General features: G+C 38.5%; 1 long non-coding RNA gene across 12 annotated transcripts in view; it reads left to right on the top strand.

The window, feature by feature from the left end:
* Window positions 1-17,551, top strand: part of LOC102123831 (uncharacterized) — a 337,031-nt gene that overhangs the window by 171,177 nt on the left and 148,303 nt on the right. For 7 of the 12 annotated variants that reach the window (XR_012423828.1, XR_012423816.1, XR_012423824.1 and 4 more), the window contains one exon: window positions 15,057-15,119. This is a non-coding gene — a long non-coding RNA (uncharacterized lncRNA). Of the gene's footprint in view, window positions 1-15,053; window positions 15,120-17,551 lie in introns of all 12 variants that reach the window. The other 5 variants (XR_012423829.1, XR_012423814.1, XR_012423825.1 and 2 more) reach the window with 1 other exon arrangement.

Genomic DNA, 17,551 nt, shown 5'->3' with positions numbered 1-17,551 from the left:
GAGTAGCTTGGACTACAGGTGTGTGCCATCACACACAGCTAATAGTTTTATTTTGTGTAGAGACAGGGTCTCACTATGTTGCCTAGGCTGGTCTTGAACTCCTGGGCTCAAGTGATCCTCCTGCCTTGGCCTCCCAAAGTGCTGGGATTACAGGCATGTGTCACCATGCCCAGCCCACAGGAGATGTTATTAAGGTGGGTTTTTTTTTGACTGAGGCTTGCTCTGTTGCCGAGGCTGGAGTGCAGTGGCATGATCTCAGCTTGCTGCAACCTCTGCCATCTGGGTTTAAGTGATTCTCATGCCTCAGCCTCCTGAGTAGCTGGGGATACAGGTACATGCCGCCACACCCAGCTAATTTTTGTATTTTTAGTAGAGACAGGGTTTCCCCATGTTGGCCAGGCTGGTCTCGAACTCCTGACCTCAAGTGATCCACCTGTCTCGGCCTCTCAAAGTGCTGGGATTACAAGTGTGAGCCACTGCACCTGGCCATTTTTAAGGCTTTAGTGTTGGTCAGTACTCTTGTGTTTGCAAGTGAAAGAAACCCAGCTTAGTTTAGTTAGTTAACAAACCAAACTCTAGAAAGGGCTGGGGTATACTGGGCTCCAGAAATTACTAGAATCAGGGACCCAGGCACTTCCTCCCACTTTGCCTTAAGCTTCTCTCTCTGGGTCAGCTTTATTCTCTTAGACCTTCCTCCATGAGGCTGGAAAAATGTGCAAAACCTCTGGGAAGTCCTCTGAGCCAGGAAAACAAGATAACATGACTGGCAGCTGCTATAGAACCCTAAGGTTGGATGCAGAGAAGGTCAGCTCCCCCAGAGAAAAGGTTGTTACACAGCCAAGATAAAATAGAGCCTTGCTAAAGCCTGCTTTCTCTTCCTGCCGCCTACTCTGACCCTACTTCTCTCAGCTCCACAACCACTGGTGACTTTCTGCTCGCCTTTCAAGACACTGTTCAACTTTGCTTTCTCTGAGGCCTGACTGGCAGGGCAGCACTGTCCCTTCTTGTGTATGCCCCTAAGGCACCTGAACCCATCTGTACTGGGGAAGTACACCTTGCTGTGTTGCTGGTCCTGGTCTCTTTACAGATTCTTCTTCCCATGAGTCTGAGAACTCCTTAAAGGCACTAACTAACTGCCTTCATTGGTTTTGTGCTACTTTTTTATTCAATTATTTATTTATCAGTTATTAACAGTTTACTATGTGGTAGGTTCTGAGGATTCAAAGAGAAGTAACATAGGATTCCTGTTCTCAAGGTGGTGAAGGTCATGTGGGAAATGCGTGATAAATAGACACTGGCAGTACAAGACAGTGGGATGAATCCATTACAGATGTCAGCACTGGATGCTATAGGAGCACACAGGAGGGTCTCCTTGCTGGAGCAAGGATGGCTGTTGAGAATGCCAGCAAGACCTTCCAGGAAGGGAAACGCACCGCCCCTGGCCTGAGTCCTGTTGAATACTCTTGAGCCTTGTTGTGTGGGGCCTGAAAGAGAGCATTCTCTGTAGTAAGAAAAGCACATGAGGAAGTCAGGGGATGCCCCAAAGAGCAACATAATAACAGGCTTATGTTTGGGTGTGATAGATAAGACAGAGACACATGAAGTAATTGGACAATAAGACAGTTTCCAATCAAGTACTAATTTTGCAGTACAATGAACTACGAGTATAGAAGGGATCACCATGGACTTATTCTGGAAATCTCTCAGAAAGTGTGGGTTCTGACTCACTTCATGAGAAATGACAGGGCTAAATCTGAGACAAAAAAAAAGTCCGGGTTTCAATCTCACTCTACCTTGTATTAGCCTGGTGATATTTTCTCAATCGTTAATTCGTACATCATGAAACGAAGACACTAAGATTCAACTCTCAGAGTTGTACTGAGGATAAAATAAGACTTGTAAAATGTAAAGCACTATACAAATATAAGTTGTTCATTAAAACTGTTTATCTGTAAAATAGAGAATTCTTCATTGACAAAGATATTTGGATGATAGAAAGAGATGTATAAGTATACTTACATTTACATTAAGAAATATTTTAATTTTACTTACCGGATAAAAATCTTGGTTAATGCTATTGCAAAATGCAAATATGTTAATGAGTTGACTGTGTCTTTTTATACATTTCTGACTCTTAGGATAGGGCAGAAAATCAGCCCTTCAGGGTAGGCTGTCTGATTCGGTGGTACGTGTGATGTGCTAGGAATTAAGTAGTTTTCAGGTGTGCTAATTTTGAGGTAATCTCTCTCCTAAGCAAACTGCATTCTTATCGACAGAAGTTTTGCTTGAGGATTTCTGTCTTAAAATAGAACTCTAAGTGGTGCAACTTTCTTTTCACTGTCTCCATTTCCTCCTCTTTAAATGACCATAAGCAATGGCAGCATTTTAAAGTCACACTCATACAAGTGATGTTTAGAGAAGTTTGATTTCATTAATCTTATACTCTGGTCAGATGTAGGCAAGGGCAAGGAACATCCAACAGATACAGAATGACCCACTAAAGGAATCTGAACTCTTTTGAGTGCTTTTCAAAGACTATGGGTGAAATACTAAAAGGTAATTGACACAGTGTGTTCAGGCATGCAGTGTAAATGATCCTTTACTCCATGTGCTCCATCAGTTCTAGACAGCCCTTGGCTATCTTGTGGAAGAAACCCCTGCTTTGTCTCCCTCGTTCCCACTGCTACCAACACTGAGCTGATCATTATAGAGGAGAGTGACTCCAGTGCTTTTCCATGTGACTGTGAATGTGGCCCTGAAAAGCATCAACAGAAACATTAGAGATTTGTTGTTCACTCTTGCTTAATGATGAATTCAAGGAAGCTAAAAGTGGAGGCCCATCACTCCCAGCTATGGGCTCGAAGTTATGGCCAGTTGGTAGTCCTCTTTCTCCACCCATTACTCCATCCACCTGGACCTAAGAGCTGCCTTCTAAAATTTATGTAAGGAAAGAGAGCATGACTCTTTTCTTGGAATATGAAGTCTATGAGATATCAATACAAATTCTCCAAAATAAGGAGGTATTCTAAAGGTCAAACAAGTTTAAGAAATCCTGAATATGTCTCCACTGGACATCCAAAATGCACATGAGCAAAGCTAAGGTTGTAAAATAAAAATAATACAATAAAGTGAAATAAAATGAAACATTTGAACTCAGCTTTTCTTTTCTTTTCTTTTTTTTTTTTTGAGATGGAGTCTCGCTCTGCCGCCCAGGCTGGAGTGCAGTGGCCGGATCTCAGCTCACTGCAAGCTCCACCTCCTGGGTTTACGCCATTCTCCTGCCTCAGCCTTCCGAGTAGCTGGGACTACAGGCGCCCGCCACGTCGCCCGGCTAGTTTTTTGTATTTTTTAGTAGAGACGGGGTTTCACCGTGTTAGCCAGGCTGGTCTCGATCTCCTGACCTCGTGATCCGCCCGTCTCGGCCTCCCAAAGTGCTGGGATTACAGGCTTGAGCCACCGCGCCCGGCCTGAACTCAGCTTTTCTAAAGTTATTGGACTTTAGAACTGTTTTTTTAGTAATGCTCATTAGCACCTTGAATACTTCTTGCTTCTAGTTAATAAGAAGATAATGTTCTTAGAGAAGTCTCAGTAAATAGTCCTCTTGAAGGCTGAAGTCCATGCCTTAGACTGAAAAAAAGTTGAACGTAGCTTGGATAAATCTTATAATTGAGGAACACATGCTTACCATCCAAAGGTTCTTTTTAATAGCCCATTCTTTATTAAATTGCGGGTTTGCCAGGGAGGTAGGAGGTGAAATAAGCAATCAGCATTCGAGCCCATTCCTTATTCAGAAAAAAAATTTCTTCTTTTCTATTACTGGCTAGATCTCATGGAAAATCCCTTGAAAATGCTGAAATTGACTTTTCCTCTCCCTCTCCTCTAGCCATTTGCCTTTTTTTCATCAAGAATGAGTATAGATTTGATTTGTAACTATTATAGTTTATATTTGATGGGACCCTATGGGAAACTATTAGCCAAGAGAAAGAGTAATCGCTAGTAGTTTTAACTGTAATCACAGAGAAATCCTTCCCTCTCCTTCAACCTTTCTATGGCTCTGTAATTGTGAGCCATATCTTTCATAGGACCTTTCCCATAGGTGCTAAGTTCATATTTTCTCTCCATAGGTTCTCCAAGGTATCTTTTTTTTCTACCCACAAAATAGACAGGGTGTCAGGCGATGGGATCAACTCTATTCATCATACATATCATTTTATACCTCTTCAAGGAAGCTTTTCTTGATCAATTTTTTTCTCTAATCACTGCTTCTCCCAGTATTTCTTCTGAATCTATTGAATGCATAGGATGTTATTTTACCTATCGTGTCACAATACTTTGCAACTGATCTTAGTTTATTCATCTGTGTATTTTCTTTGTCAACTAGAGTTTAAAGTTCATCGGAGGCAAGTAAAATATATTTAATTCTTTCATACTATCTTCAAAGCCTTACGTGCAGTAAGACTTACACAGAGTTTTGTACAGAGTGGGCATTTGCTTGTTTGAATTAAAAATACTTTACATGGAATGAATGTGAGGATATCTACTCATCTCCCAGGTTTTCTATCGATATGACTGGAAAGTGAACATTGAAGTCTCCTGACCTGAGCTCAAATCCCAGGCCAAAAACATCAGTAATCTTTGTGCTCTTAATCAAGTTACTTACCTTCTCTGAGTTTACATTTTCTCATACCCACGATGGGGATCTTCTATCTACCTTTTCCTAAAAGACTACATGAGGAATAGTTAGAAATTTAAATTCTGCTGTCAGACAGTTCTGATTTGAATACCCTCTCTGCTACTTGCCATCTCACATTGAACAAATTGGTTAACCTCTGATGAGCCTCATTTTCGTCATCTGTGAGTTAGGATCCATAATAAGATTTATCTCATGAACTTGTTTGGATTAAATGAAATAATGCAAGGAAAACTTAGAATGGTACCTGACATCTAGCAAGCATTCAATTAATGTTAACTACTACTATTGAAGAGTACCTAGAATACCTGATGCTGGTGGGCTCAAATAAACCATAGTTCTTTCTCCTACTAATTCCCATCTTTAAATCCATTGCCATGGCAGATGCACTTTGCAGATCTGTTGGCTAAATGTGTAACTTTCATTGCAGGAAAGGCATTCTGCCTGTTTTTGCCTATCTTAAATGGCACAAAATTCTTCTGAAGGAAAAGACTTTCTCAGGAAGATAACACATATCTGGATTGAAAAGAGCTTACGTTTTTAAAGTGTGGGTTGGAGACATTTTTTAATTGAACACAGCCATTTTTTATCATGTTGATTTCCTCAGGATATGAATCAGAGAGAAAGAACTGAAGTCTTGTCTCAGGAAGAAAGAGGGCAGGCAGAGGATTTTTCACTGGTAAGGCAACTTGCACACTTGTCCTTTTCATAGTGAGTCATGATCTATGATACATTTCATAGCAATGTCTATGAGTTTCCAATTCTGGAATTAGACATGCCAGCCAAATAAGGGAGGGAGAAGAGAATAGACTTTTAAGCTACCTCATTGCCATTCAGAGTTCTAGAAGTGGAGCTTCAAGAAAAGGAGTATTCTAGCACCCACTTTTAGTCATATCTTTAAACACATTGAGAAAGAGAATTAGCTAATTACTTTCCAAATGTTTTCAGCAGAGCAATTCGACAAGGTTTTTTTTTCCCCCAATAACTAGCTCTAGTGTTCCAGAAAAATCAAAGTCTCCCTAATCTCTTTCCAAATCTTTTTTCTTTTTCTATGACTTGAGACTAACTTTTTCTTTGCTTTCATACTGGCTGACCTAAGCTCTTCTTAAAATGATACTGTAATTTTTTTTAAGTTATAAAAGCCTACCTTCACTAGTTTTTTTTTTCTAATCCTTGATTAGAAAAACCTGGATTAGAAACTTAACTCTCGAAAAGCTCTCTTATATCCAATTGTTTTACACTTCAAGTCACTTTGGGCTGATGTTCTAAGGATGTTTCCCAGCTATTCTAGTAATAAATTAAAAACACCAATGCTTTGTTACTATTGGTCCTTCATATCCATGGGTTTCACATCTGGGGATTCAACTAACTCTGGATCAAAAACATTTGGAAAAAAGAAAGGATTGTTGTGTCTGTACTGCACACCTACAGATTATTTTCTGGTAATTCCCTAAACAATAAAATATAACAATTATTCACATAGTATTTACATTGTATTAGATATCATAGGTAATCTAGAGATGATTTAAAGCATACAGGAGGATGTGCATAGGTTACATGAAAATACTGCACATTTTATATAAAGGACTTGAGCATCTGCAGATTTTGGTATTGGCAGGGGATCCTGGAACCAATTCTCCATGGATGCCAAGTGATGACAGTGTATACACTTGGGTATCCCCAGGACTTGGTGCCACTCAGAGGATATTACAGGTGCTTAAAATGGTGACTGAATAAATATGACCTTATATTTCTATAACTTTTAAAGCTTTATGGAAAACTTCAATTTCCTTAAAAAATCCTGTCTGCAGTTGTCTTATTTTCACCTTTTCCACCACCCAAAATAATCTTACCTTTGGTTATAAAGTCAGTAAGTGTTAGACTGGAGACCAGAACTTAGTCTCCAGTTCCCAGCCACACAAGTTTATTGCCTTAACCTGAACATTTGCAAAAGTGGTGGCGCTAGTGCTTTGAAAAATGTAGATCTCTCAAACTCAACCTGGTACTCATACAATGAAGAGAATAACAAGAGTGAAGACCAGTTCTAATATGCCTTTTTTTGGGGAATATATCTGAACATCATGTTATTTTTAAATTATAAAATGTAACTTGTTCATACTAAGCTTTTATTCTTCTCTGACCTTGAGCTCCAATTCTCACTGCCTTTTCTACAAGCTCATCATTTTTTCACATGGTATCTCTACATTGTGTTCTGGTATGAAATATTAATGGCCCACAATAGGGTACTTTTAATCTCTTCATCACCAAGATGTAGGACATCTTGGTGCCTTGATTAAATAGTGTGTGGTCCTGATAGGTGGGAATTGAACAATGAGATCACTTGGACACAGGAAGGGGAACATCACACACCGGGTCCTATTGTGGGGAGGGGGGAAGGGGGAGGGAGGAGGGATAGCATTAGGAGATATACCTAATGTAAATGATGAGTTAATGGGCGCAGCACACCAACATGGCACATGTATACATATGTAACAAACCTGCATGTTGTGCACATGTACCCTAGAACTTAAAGTATATAAAAAACCAAAACCTCATAACTCAAAAAAAGGAAAAAAAGTTTAAATGGGTAAAATATTTGTGTAGACACTTCACTGAAAAAAAATCCATACGGGTAAAATTAAAAAGATTGACAATACCAAGTATTGACAAGGATGTAGAGCAGCTGGAACTCTTCTATATTACTGAAGAAATATAAAATAATACATCCACTTTGGGAAACATTTTCATACTTTCTTTTATTTCCCAGCTTTGTTGAGGTATAACTCACAAATAAAATATTGTAAGTTAAAAAAAAAATAGTGTGTGGTCAGTGTGAGGACCTTGATTCTCCTCCTGGTGAAATTCTTTCTGTCACAAGATTTCTTCAATGTAAGAATCAACAATGAACCGTCATTATTATTCCTTTCATTACTTCACTGGAGTTCGAAGTCAGCCAAAGGAAGATGTTAAATAATCAGGGAGACAGAGTCTCTTGCATTGAACTCCTTAAAGGCAGGGGCTATGTCAGAAATTTATACCAAGCGCTGTGGCTCACGCCTGTAATCCCAGCACTTTGGGTGGCCAAGGCGGGTAGATTGCTTGAGGTCAGGAGTTCAAGACCAGCCCGACCAACATGGTGAAACCCTGTCTCTACTAAAAAAAAAAAAAAAAAAAAAAAAAGTTAGTACAGCATGGTGATGCACACCTGTAGTCCCAGCTACTTAGGAGGCTAAGGCAGGAGAATCACTTGAACCCGGGAGGCAGAGTTGCAGTGAGCTGAGATTACGCCACTGCACTCCAGCCTGGGTGACAGAGCGAGACTCTGTCTCAAAAAAAAAAAAAAAAAGAAAAAAGAAAAAAAAAAGAAAAGAAACTTATATAGCCCCATCCCCTAATCCAGGGGCTGGCACAGAGCAGGTACTTAATACATATTAATTACATTGAATTGACATCTATAAGAAAATTCAAGAAATCTGAGCCTTAGTTGCGACTTTGTCCGTAATGATGTGGCCTTAGCTAAGACTCTGAGCTTCTGTTTTGTCATCGGTTAAATGGGATCTCTGTCTACCTTTAGTGGGAATGTGAGAGTCCTAGGAAATTTGACCTTAAGGAATATTTGTTTTAGACTTCACAGACTAGATGGAGTTCTAGTTTTTAAGTGAATAATTTACAGACTAATGTGTTTTACATGAATAATCAAAGCAAAGGGGCTCTTGGTAACCTACTTGTGGATTAATATTTTTAATTAGTAAGTCATTTTTGACAAATTCACACAACCCTTGATATCTAGTTTTTTTTTTTCTTTAATTCACTTTCCATTATGGTCAACTTTACTATTGAAAGGAAATCATCAACTTGAAGATATGTTGAGAAATGGTGTTACAGTCTGGATTCATAAATCTTAACTGGAAGAACCTGGAGCTAAGCAGCTCAGAGCATTATGAAATCAGTTAAGTCAGGCTTCTGGAATATGTGAGCAGTCTACCACTTTCTCATTAATCTGAGGCAGAATGCCCAGAAAGAGTATTTCGCAAAGGTTAGTGCAAAAGAGAAGTCCGTTGAGTCATTGTTGGGTGCTGAATACTGGAGCAAATGTATTGCATTAATCAATGGAAGAAGTCTGTATTCTAAGATTGCCTTGCTAAGAAAGTCATTGTAAACTTGTAAATGAACAATGCTACTTCCTCAATGGCTCTCAAACCTGAATGGGCATCAGAGTCATCTGGAGGACTTAAATCACAGATGGCTGGGTACTACTCTTAAAATTTCTGATTTTGTAAATTCTAATTTGGGGGTGGGGTGGATCCCAGGAATTTGCAATTGTCACAAGTTTCTAGGTGGTGCTAATGCCACAGGATGGGGACTACACATTGAGAACACTGTGCTACTTGATTTTTCTTAAGATTGCTGAGGCTGGTGAAAATAAACATTCCTTGGGACTGCTACTCTTTTCTGAGACTAATTTAATGAAATAGGACTTAGATAAGCCATCAATAGCACAAGCCACAGGCAGACATCTATGGGTCATAGTGTCTGTCTAGAACTACAATGAATCCTAGATATAGAGAAACAGATTTTTTTTTTTTTTTTAAGGTTAAGCTTTCAGCTCAGCTCCTTCATGACTTTGTAGGACACATTATTGTGGTCTGTTCCAAGCTCCTTCTGGAGTCATCTGAAAATATATTGCCAGATTCTTTAAAAGAAAGGGAGAGGAGATATGTTTCCATTTTTTTTCAGGTGGTCATTCCAGGTTGTCATCTCTTTTCCAACAAACAGGCCATGTATTCATGTATTCTACCCTCTTGCTTTGTGATTTAATCAGACACTAGACAGTAATTCTCTATCAAGTTCTTTTAAGTCAAGTTCTTATTTCATATAGGTACAATGTTATCAATTCTGGTTCTTTTCCTGGAAGGCTATTTTATTCAATTCAGTTCGACACCCGCTGCGTGACTTCCTATGCTAAGCACTATTCTAGGGACTTAAAAAAAGACATGACCAAGACAGACACCAATCCCTACCCTTGCAGAATCTACATTCTAGCACAAAAGACAGACAATAAATAGTACATAAGCCAATATATTATATTCTTCATAGTAAATGCTATGGAAAAGATGAAAATAAAGGAGAGTAATTAGGTTAAAGACTGGGGTAGTGCACTGGCAGAGAAGGACCGTATGCACAGTTGCAATTTTAAATAGGAGTGTCAATTGAGCAAAGATCTGAGGCAGTTGAGACTATAAGTATATATCCAGGGGAGAGTATCACAGGCAGAGAGAACAGCCTGTGCAAAGGCCCAATGGAAGGAGACTGCCTGATGCATTTAATGAACAGCAAAGAAGCCAACATGGATGATTCAAAGAGATGGAAGGAAATGTATTATAGGTCAGAGAGATAACAGAGAGGCAAGGGTGGGGCCCCGTAAGGCTTTGTAGGTTACTGATAGAAGACTTTGGCTTTAATCTGAGTGAAATGGGTGTTACTTCAATGTGCTGAGGAAGAGTTGACTTTTTAACTAGGGTCTTTCAGGATATTAAGTAGAGACTAGATGAGCAGGGCAAGGATAGAAGCAAACAGACTAATTAGGAGGCTGTGCCAGCAACCCAAGAAAAAGATGATGTGGCTCAGGCCGTGGGTTGGTCAGTAGAGGTTATGAGAAGTAGTCTTCATATGAATATATTTTGAAATCAAAATTCAACAGGATTTTGTGATAGATTGGATATGGAGTGTGAGTTGAAAAGAAAGCAAAGTTTTGGCTTGAGCAACTAGAAATATAAAATTGCTATGGATTGAGATACTATTGATTGAGATGGCTATAGGAAGAGCCAATTTGTGAAGAATATTGGGTTTTAGGTTTTGGACATACTGATATTGAAATGACTATTAGGCACCTAATTATAGATGTCAAGTTGGTTGTTGATCATGCATATTTGGAGCTAATCAGAATGTCAACGTTACACCGGCTAAAGATGAAGACCTGAGAGTCACAAACATGCTGGGATTGCAAACTGTGAGGCTGAGTGATATTATCAAGTGAGTGTGTATAAATAAAGTAGAGAAGACTAGGACTCAGCTCCAGGGGTCCTCAGAATTATAAGGGGAGACTGAGGTGTGACTATCAAGGTAGAAGAAAAACTAGGAGGTTGTGGTGTCCTAAAAACCAAGAGAATGAAGTGCATCAAGTAGAGGGGAGTCAAAAGTCATGCCAAATGCTGCTGATAGATCCAGTATGATAAATACTGAAAGTCACTCATTGAATTTTCCAACAGAGCATCACTGGTGACCTGAACAAGAACATAATTTGGTAGCGTTGTGATAGTTAAAGCCTGTTTTGAGTAGCTTAATGGGGAATGATAGGAGAGGAATTGGAAACACTGAGGAAATCCAACTCTTGAGGTTCCTGCAAAGGGAAGCAAAGAAATTGGATGAAAACACCTGGGGAAAGTGAGGTCAGCCTAAGGGGTTTGTTATTGCTGCTGTTTTTGATTAAGAGAGATTACAATATGGTTATGTGCTGATGGAAATGGTCCAGTAGAGAGAGAGTTTCATGTTTTAGGAAAGATAGCAAGTATTCCTTAAGCAATTTTGTTGAGTTGGCAAATAGTGGTAGTATCTAATGTCCAGGTGGAAGATTTGGCTTCAAAGATAATATAAATTATTTTCATCCATAGTAACAGGCATGTTTAGGGTAGTAATGCTGCTTGGGGAGGGAGTAGATATAGCAGTGAGGGCCTCTGTAAAATTCCATTTTATCACTTAGTTTCTCCATGAAGTAGGAAACATTATGTCATAAAATCTCAAAAATTGTTCAAAAGAAAATGAAGCCCAGGTATATGCCTCTATAAATATTTATCCAAAAAATAAAACACGGTCACACATAATACAAAAAGTATGCCATAAATGTTCTATTTTAGGAGTTTTTCTGCATGAAACACTTGAGATTTTAGAATAGGGATCTAATGTCTTTTCAACTAGGGACACTTCTTTTCCTGGTGAATGTCTCTGTATTAAGCACAGGCATTCTTCATTGCTTCATTAACCTTCAGAGTTATTCAAAAATAGGGATATTTTATATAAATTTTTCTATTTGCCAATTAAATGTGCATAAATGTAACTTTTTAAGATGTTATATGTGGGTGGAGTAGTTTCTATGCAAAAATCTTTAGCCATCTCTTGCTCTTCATTTCAACAAGATGACTGGCCCCCATCATCTGGTCAGTGTTGTCAATTTGGTACTCTAGATATTGGCTGCAATTCTTAAACAAATATAAACAGGAGCTTCCACTATTCTTGTTTATAATAAGTACACAAACTTAAATCAGAGATAGGAAGCACCTATATGATTTTTTAAAAAGACATAGTGAACCCTTTAATCTAAATTCTGTTTCTTCTCTGGTATTAAAAAAAGTCACTTTTTGGAGGTTAGAAACTATATTTTAGTGCTTTGCTTAAACAAAATTGACAAAACACAACTCAGTAAGGTATTGCATAAATGTTTTGCAATTGTAATGATCTTAGTTTGGGCTGCTATAACAAAGTAGTATAAACTGGGTGATTTATCAACAACAGGAACTTATTTCTGACATTTCTGGAGTCTATAGGTTCAGCATGTAGGTCCAGAGTACCCGCATGGTTGTGCAGGTTCCTCTCCTGAGTTATACACTGCCAAGTTTTTGTTGTATCCTCACATGGTGGAAAGAGAGTTCTCTGGGGTCTCTTTTATGAGGACACTAATGCCATTCATGAGGGCTCCACCCTCGTGACCTAATTTTTTCCCAAAAGCCCCACCTCCTAATACCATCACATTGGGGGTTAGGATTTCAACATATAAATATTGGAGGGGCACGTATATTCAGTCCATTGTAATAATAAAACATATAAGATAGATATTTTAAAAATACTTTTTAAGATTCTTTCATATTAGTGATCAAGTGAATTTGAAGCAAAAGGGGAATAACAATAGTATTGAGCTCATAGGGTTGTAGGGGAAATGAAGTGATATTGTCCATGTAAAGTAACTTAGTGCAATGCATGGCCCATGGTAAGTGACTAATACATTACTGTAGTAGGTATAAGATGGTGATGGGGTTCCTTAAGAAAGATTCCAAAAAATTGACAAAATTAGGGGACTGTTCTTAGTTAGCTGCTGTGTGTGTGTGGTTTGTATGTGTGTGTTGTGGGCGGGGGGGGGTGACAGATTACTATAGCCAGCATCAGTTTATCAAGCACGAATTTAAAGAATGAATTGAAAGAAACAATTCATCCAGCTTTTATGTGCCAGGTACTGTAGTAAGTATGTTAGACACATATCGTATTTAGTCCTTATGATAGCCCTGTACAGTAAGTTGTATTAACCCAATTGCATGAATGAGGAAATTGAGTTGGGGGGAAATGATTAAATGATACAATGGGAGAGCTCTCTGCAATTTGTTAAGTAAATTAAAAGACTGAGCTTATCTACTAAGCTGTCCATAAAAGAGCAAAATCCTCACCAAGGTCACTATGGGATTTGATTCCTAAGTCCTCAGTCTTCTTTTCACTATACTAAGTTACTGACTTGATCATCTAAATCCACCCTAAATTCAAATGCATGTTGCTGGTGTGATCAGAATCAAGGAGTTTGCTTACTCTGCAATTAGTCATGGAATTTGCCTCTGAACATGTATGTAGAGATGGTTCACTCTTTTGTACTGGTAAAGGGTGAAGACAAAAGGAAAATCTCACCTTTTGTCCCATGGAAGAAAAAGGTCTTCCCATTCCAGAAGACCATAGTATAGTTTCCTTAAAAACAAGCTGTTTCAAACTGAAACGACTCTTGCTGTGGTTGATGAAAAGCACAATATTCCTTCTCACTTCCTGTAGGAATGCAGAAATAGGAAAAGAGAAAGAAAAGAAAAGAAAGAGTAAAAGAAAAGAAAGAAAGAAGGAAGGAAGGAAGAAAGAGAAAGAAAGGAAAGAAAGAAAAAGAAAGAAAGAAAGAAAGAAAGAAAGAAAAAGAAAGGAAGGGAGGAAGGGAGGGAGGAAGGGAAGGCGGAAGGAAGGAAGGAAGGAAGGAGGGATCTAATTTATTTTTTTCTATTCAGAACAGAAAAAAATCAATTAGAACAATAACTTTTTTTTTTCTCCCAAGGGGAAAACCAAGTTGTAGCAGCTCTTTGGAGGCTTGGAAGGACCCCATTCATTTATGGCAATCAGTTGTTGAACACTGAGCAACTTCATTTATAAATGGAGGAGAACAGTTTGGCTGGCAGAACAACTTACAACTATTATATTTTGTACCTTAGTTTATTCTAGAACAAATATATATCAATATAAGCATTTAGAACACTTATTATGGAAATGTCAAACCTCCAGTTTTTAACCCTTTGAGTGTTTTTTTTTTTAAGTCGTGAACATGTAAACTCTTCACTGAGTCTATAGCTGACCCCATGAAAATAGGAAAAAATGATGCCAGAGCCTCAAAATATTTCTTTCTTTCTGTAACTTGGATAGAGAGGTGGAGAATTCTCATTCTGGAAGGGAGAGGATAACTGCCTGGGTTTCCATTCTGAGTTTAGTATAAGAATAACTGTGCAAATATATGAAGGTTTTATATTTTTCAATAGTGAGAAAACAATTTGCTCACCCACAACCACCAAGGCCAGTTTAGAACAGGAGCAATTTAAGGTAGTTTTAGCATGGGGCTTAATGGCTAGAAAGAGTAACTAAAGATATAAATTAGTTACTAGGAGGAATTGTGATCTCCTTTTTCCCAGAGAATGTGAGAAATCTGCTCAGCATCCATTTTGGATGACGTAGGTGCTCTTCCGTCTAGAAACAGGCACCTGCACTCATGACTCTCGTGGGCCCAGAAGATGTGGCAGAAGTTCTTTCCCCCTCTCCATCTCAGGAGTTATTTATACAGTGTATGTATTTTATAATTTATGCTACAAGTGAATCACAATTTCTCATCGTTCAGTGGCCAGCTCACTTGTTTCATTTGGCTAATTGTAGAGGAACTGAACTCCCCGGAGAGAGGGAGAGAAACAGGCAAGAGGGCAGAAACCCAGTGGTGCTCCCACCAAGGAGCCTGTGACTCAGCCCTGAGTTCCCCCACCCCCAACCAACTTCATCAAACCACAGCCCCCCTAATGCATCGTTTAACATTTTCTTTAGTGGTGCAACCTTGTTCTGAGATTACAGGGAATGCCGAGTTTTATTAGCGTTCTTTCAACAAACTCATTTAATTGTTGCTGCCCCTTAGCTAGTGCTGAGTCACTCTCAAACTTCATAGCATTCCACGACAGCTCATCCTTCTTGACGTTTCTTTTTTTTTCTTTTCCTTTTTCCTTTTTAAAGTTCTCTTAATATTTTTTATTCCCAGCAGACTTGTCTTGGGACAAAATTGAGAAGAACTCATAAACTTGGCTTACTCGCTTCTGCTCCTCAGGTGAGTTTAATTCCTATTTCTATTATGCAATGTTATTGAAAAATACTTTCCCAGGTTTCTGTTGAAGAACTGCCTTTTTTGATCTTTTCGATGCTGGCACTCTTTTAGAATTAACCGTGGAAAAACTTGATGACACTTCCATCCTTCTTGTAAAATTCATCTTTGGAGTAATTTTACAGTGTGTGTTTTCCCCTTGGACATTTTAAAGAGCTGGATTTCTGTCTCTTTGCAGAGCATCATAGCAGCTGTGTCTCATTTGCTTTGCAAGGGCATTTGAAGAAATTGCTATTTTGTAAGCTGCTTAACATATGAAATAATTGTTTTAAAGCACTTTACAGTTTGCTTAGTGCTTTTTAAAATGACAGTTGTTTCACCCTGTCATTTCTTATAGAAGCACAGGATGTATTATTTACATTTTTCAGAGAAGGAAATAGATGTACCGAAGACATAACAGCGGCTTGGCAGGGCAATTAATCTCCTAAATTAATCAACAGATTAAAATCTCTCCCTTCAGATCCTTTAATACCTATGACCATAAAGCCTCATACCTTTTGACCTAAACAGGTAGACAGACATACCCGCTTTGCTTCACAGCAATTTGCAGTCTAGCTAGTTTTAGATATACCCTAATAAGCTGCCTCAGTGATTGAAAGTCAGAACACTGTTTGGACAGATTAAACATTGTTTGGCTGTCTTTATTAAAAGTGATGTACTGGGTGGCTAAAAGCACTTGTTTCGGAGTCAGATTGCTTGGGGTTAAATCCAAATTCCAACCTGTATCAGCTGTTTGAACTTTGGTGAATTAACCTCTCTCAGCCTCATTTTTCTTACGTGTAAAATGGGAACAATAATTGCAAATTCATGGAATTATTGTTGTGAGGCTTAATTGAATTAATCCCTATAAAGCTCTAAGCACACCACCCAGCACACAGTAAGCCTTCAGTAAATGTTAGCTGTTAGCATATAGTGATTCAAAAGGTGGTTACCTGGCCATTTTTCCTGAGGTTCGTTTAGATTGATTTGTTTCATGAAATTATACATCTGGCCCAGTCAAGACCAGATATCTTAGTGGTCTTGATAGATAGTTGGTGGGTAGACAGAACTTGTACTAGTGCTTTCTCTGCTTTAGAGTGCTGTGATAATTACAACGTCTCATTCCTCTCTCTAAAACACAAAGTGGCAATGTTGTTCCTCCTGAGTAATTTGCAACATAGACAAAGGACCCCATTCAGTACAGCCCATGGTATTCAACCTAGCACTTTTGGAAGGGTAGCACACAAAAAGGCAAAAGACAACATGGGTTTTCTTAAAGTTCAAGGAGAAAGTAAAGTGCAGAAGTAGTACCGACCTGTGTAGTTGTGAACTGACTGTCGTTAGAACGCATAGGACTCAGTCCCACATCTGCTTCTCACTTCCTGGGTAAACTGGGCAAAGCATTTTGCTTCTCTGTACCTTTGTTTTTCCTATTATAAATGGGAATGATAATACCTGCAGGATGACCAACTTGTCCCTTGGCCATTCCCATGGCAAGTGCTATGTCCCAAAAGCCTCTCAGTCCTGGAGAAAACTAGGATGGTTGGTCACCCTAAATACCTACCTCTCTTCTCTTACTGTGGTCACCATACGAGCAACAGAATAAAAGTGCTTTGACATTTCATGAAATGAAGAATATAATAATCAACTCAATTCTGAACACCCAAGTTCCAGAAATAGTGCTTTGGGGTATTGGAAGAAAAACATAGCAATACAGTACATTGTAGTACCTTTGTTCTTAAGTAAGAATAATGCACCTTAATTCTTGGTGCATCATTCTTGGTGCTGAGAAATATGTAACTGGAACGATGTTTTATATCATCCTTATGTGTTTACATACATGTAATTGAAAGTACACAAGAGTATTTATATAGAACATTTAAGACAAGTACTTTCAGGTTGTCATGAAGATAATTTGCATTGGAAAAAGCTCGTATGGATCATCCTTACTTCTTGAAAAGTTCTGTTTTGTACCCAAGGCATATTTTGGATGTGATTGCCATTTACAACAAATTGATTGATTGGTTTTAGAAAACCTCAAAGGAAAACAAAAAAGTCTGAGGAAGGCGTCATAATTGATCATCTACTTGGTATCAAAAAATAAATACCCATCAAAGAATAATAGTACGTTGCCAGTAATTAGTGTGAAGCAGCAATGGAGTTCCAGAGATATGCAAAAATATCAACCAATGTGCATACTCAAGAATTAGAGTAGTTTTCACAAAATGATTCATTTGGTTTGCTTTCATGTCATACAGAGATTACACTTGGGTGGAACTTCAAAATGTATAAGCATGTATTTGCTTGAAAAGTCAAAAGTTTGTTGATTGACTTTTATTTGTGTTTCACCCAGAGGCATCTGACTAGAATCAAGCCAATGCAAACCCTATAAATGCCAA

Source organism: Macaca fascicularis, chromosome 14, assembly GCF_037993035.2.
Source record: "Macaca fascicularis isolate 582-1 chromosome 14, T2T-MFA8v1.1".
Taxonomy (NCBI): Eukaryota; Metazoa; Chordata; class Mammalia; order Primates; family Cercopithecidae; genus Macaca; species Macaca fascicularis.
This window is presented reverse-complemented; position numbering and strand designations above follow the sequence as displayed.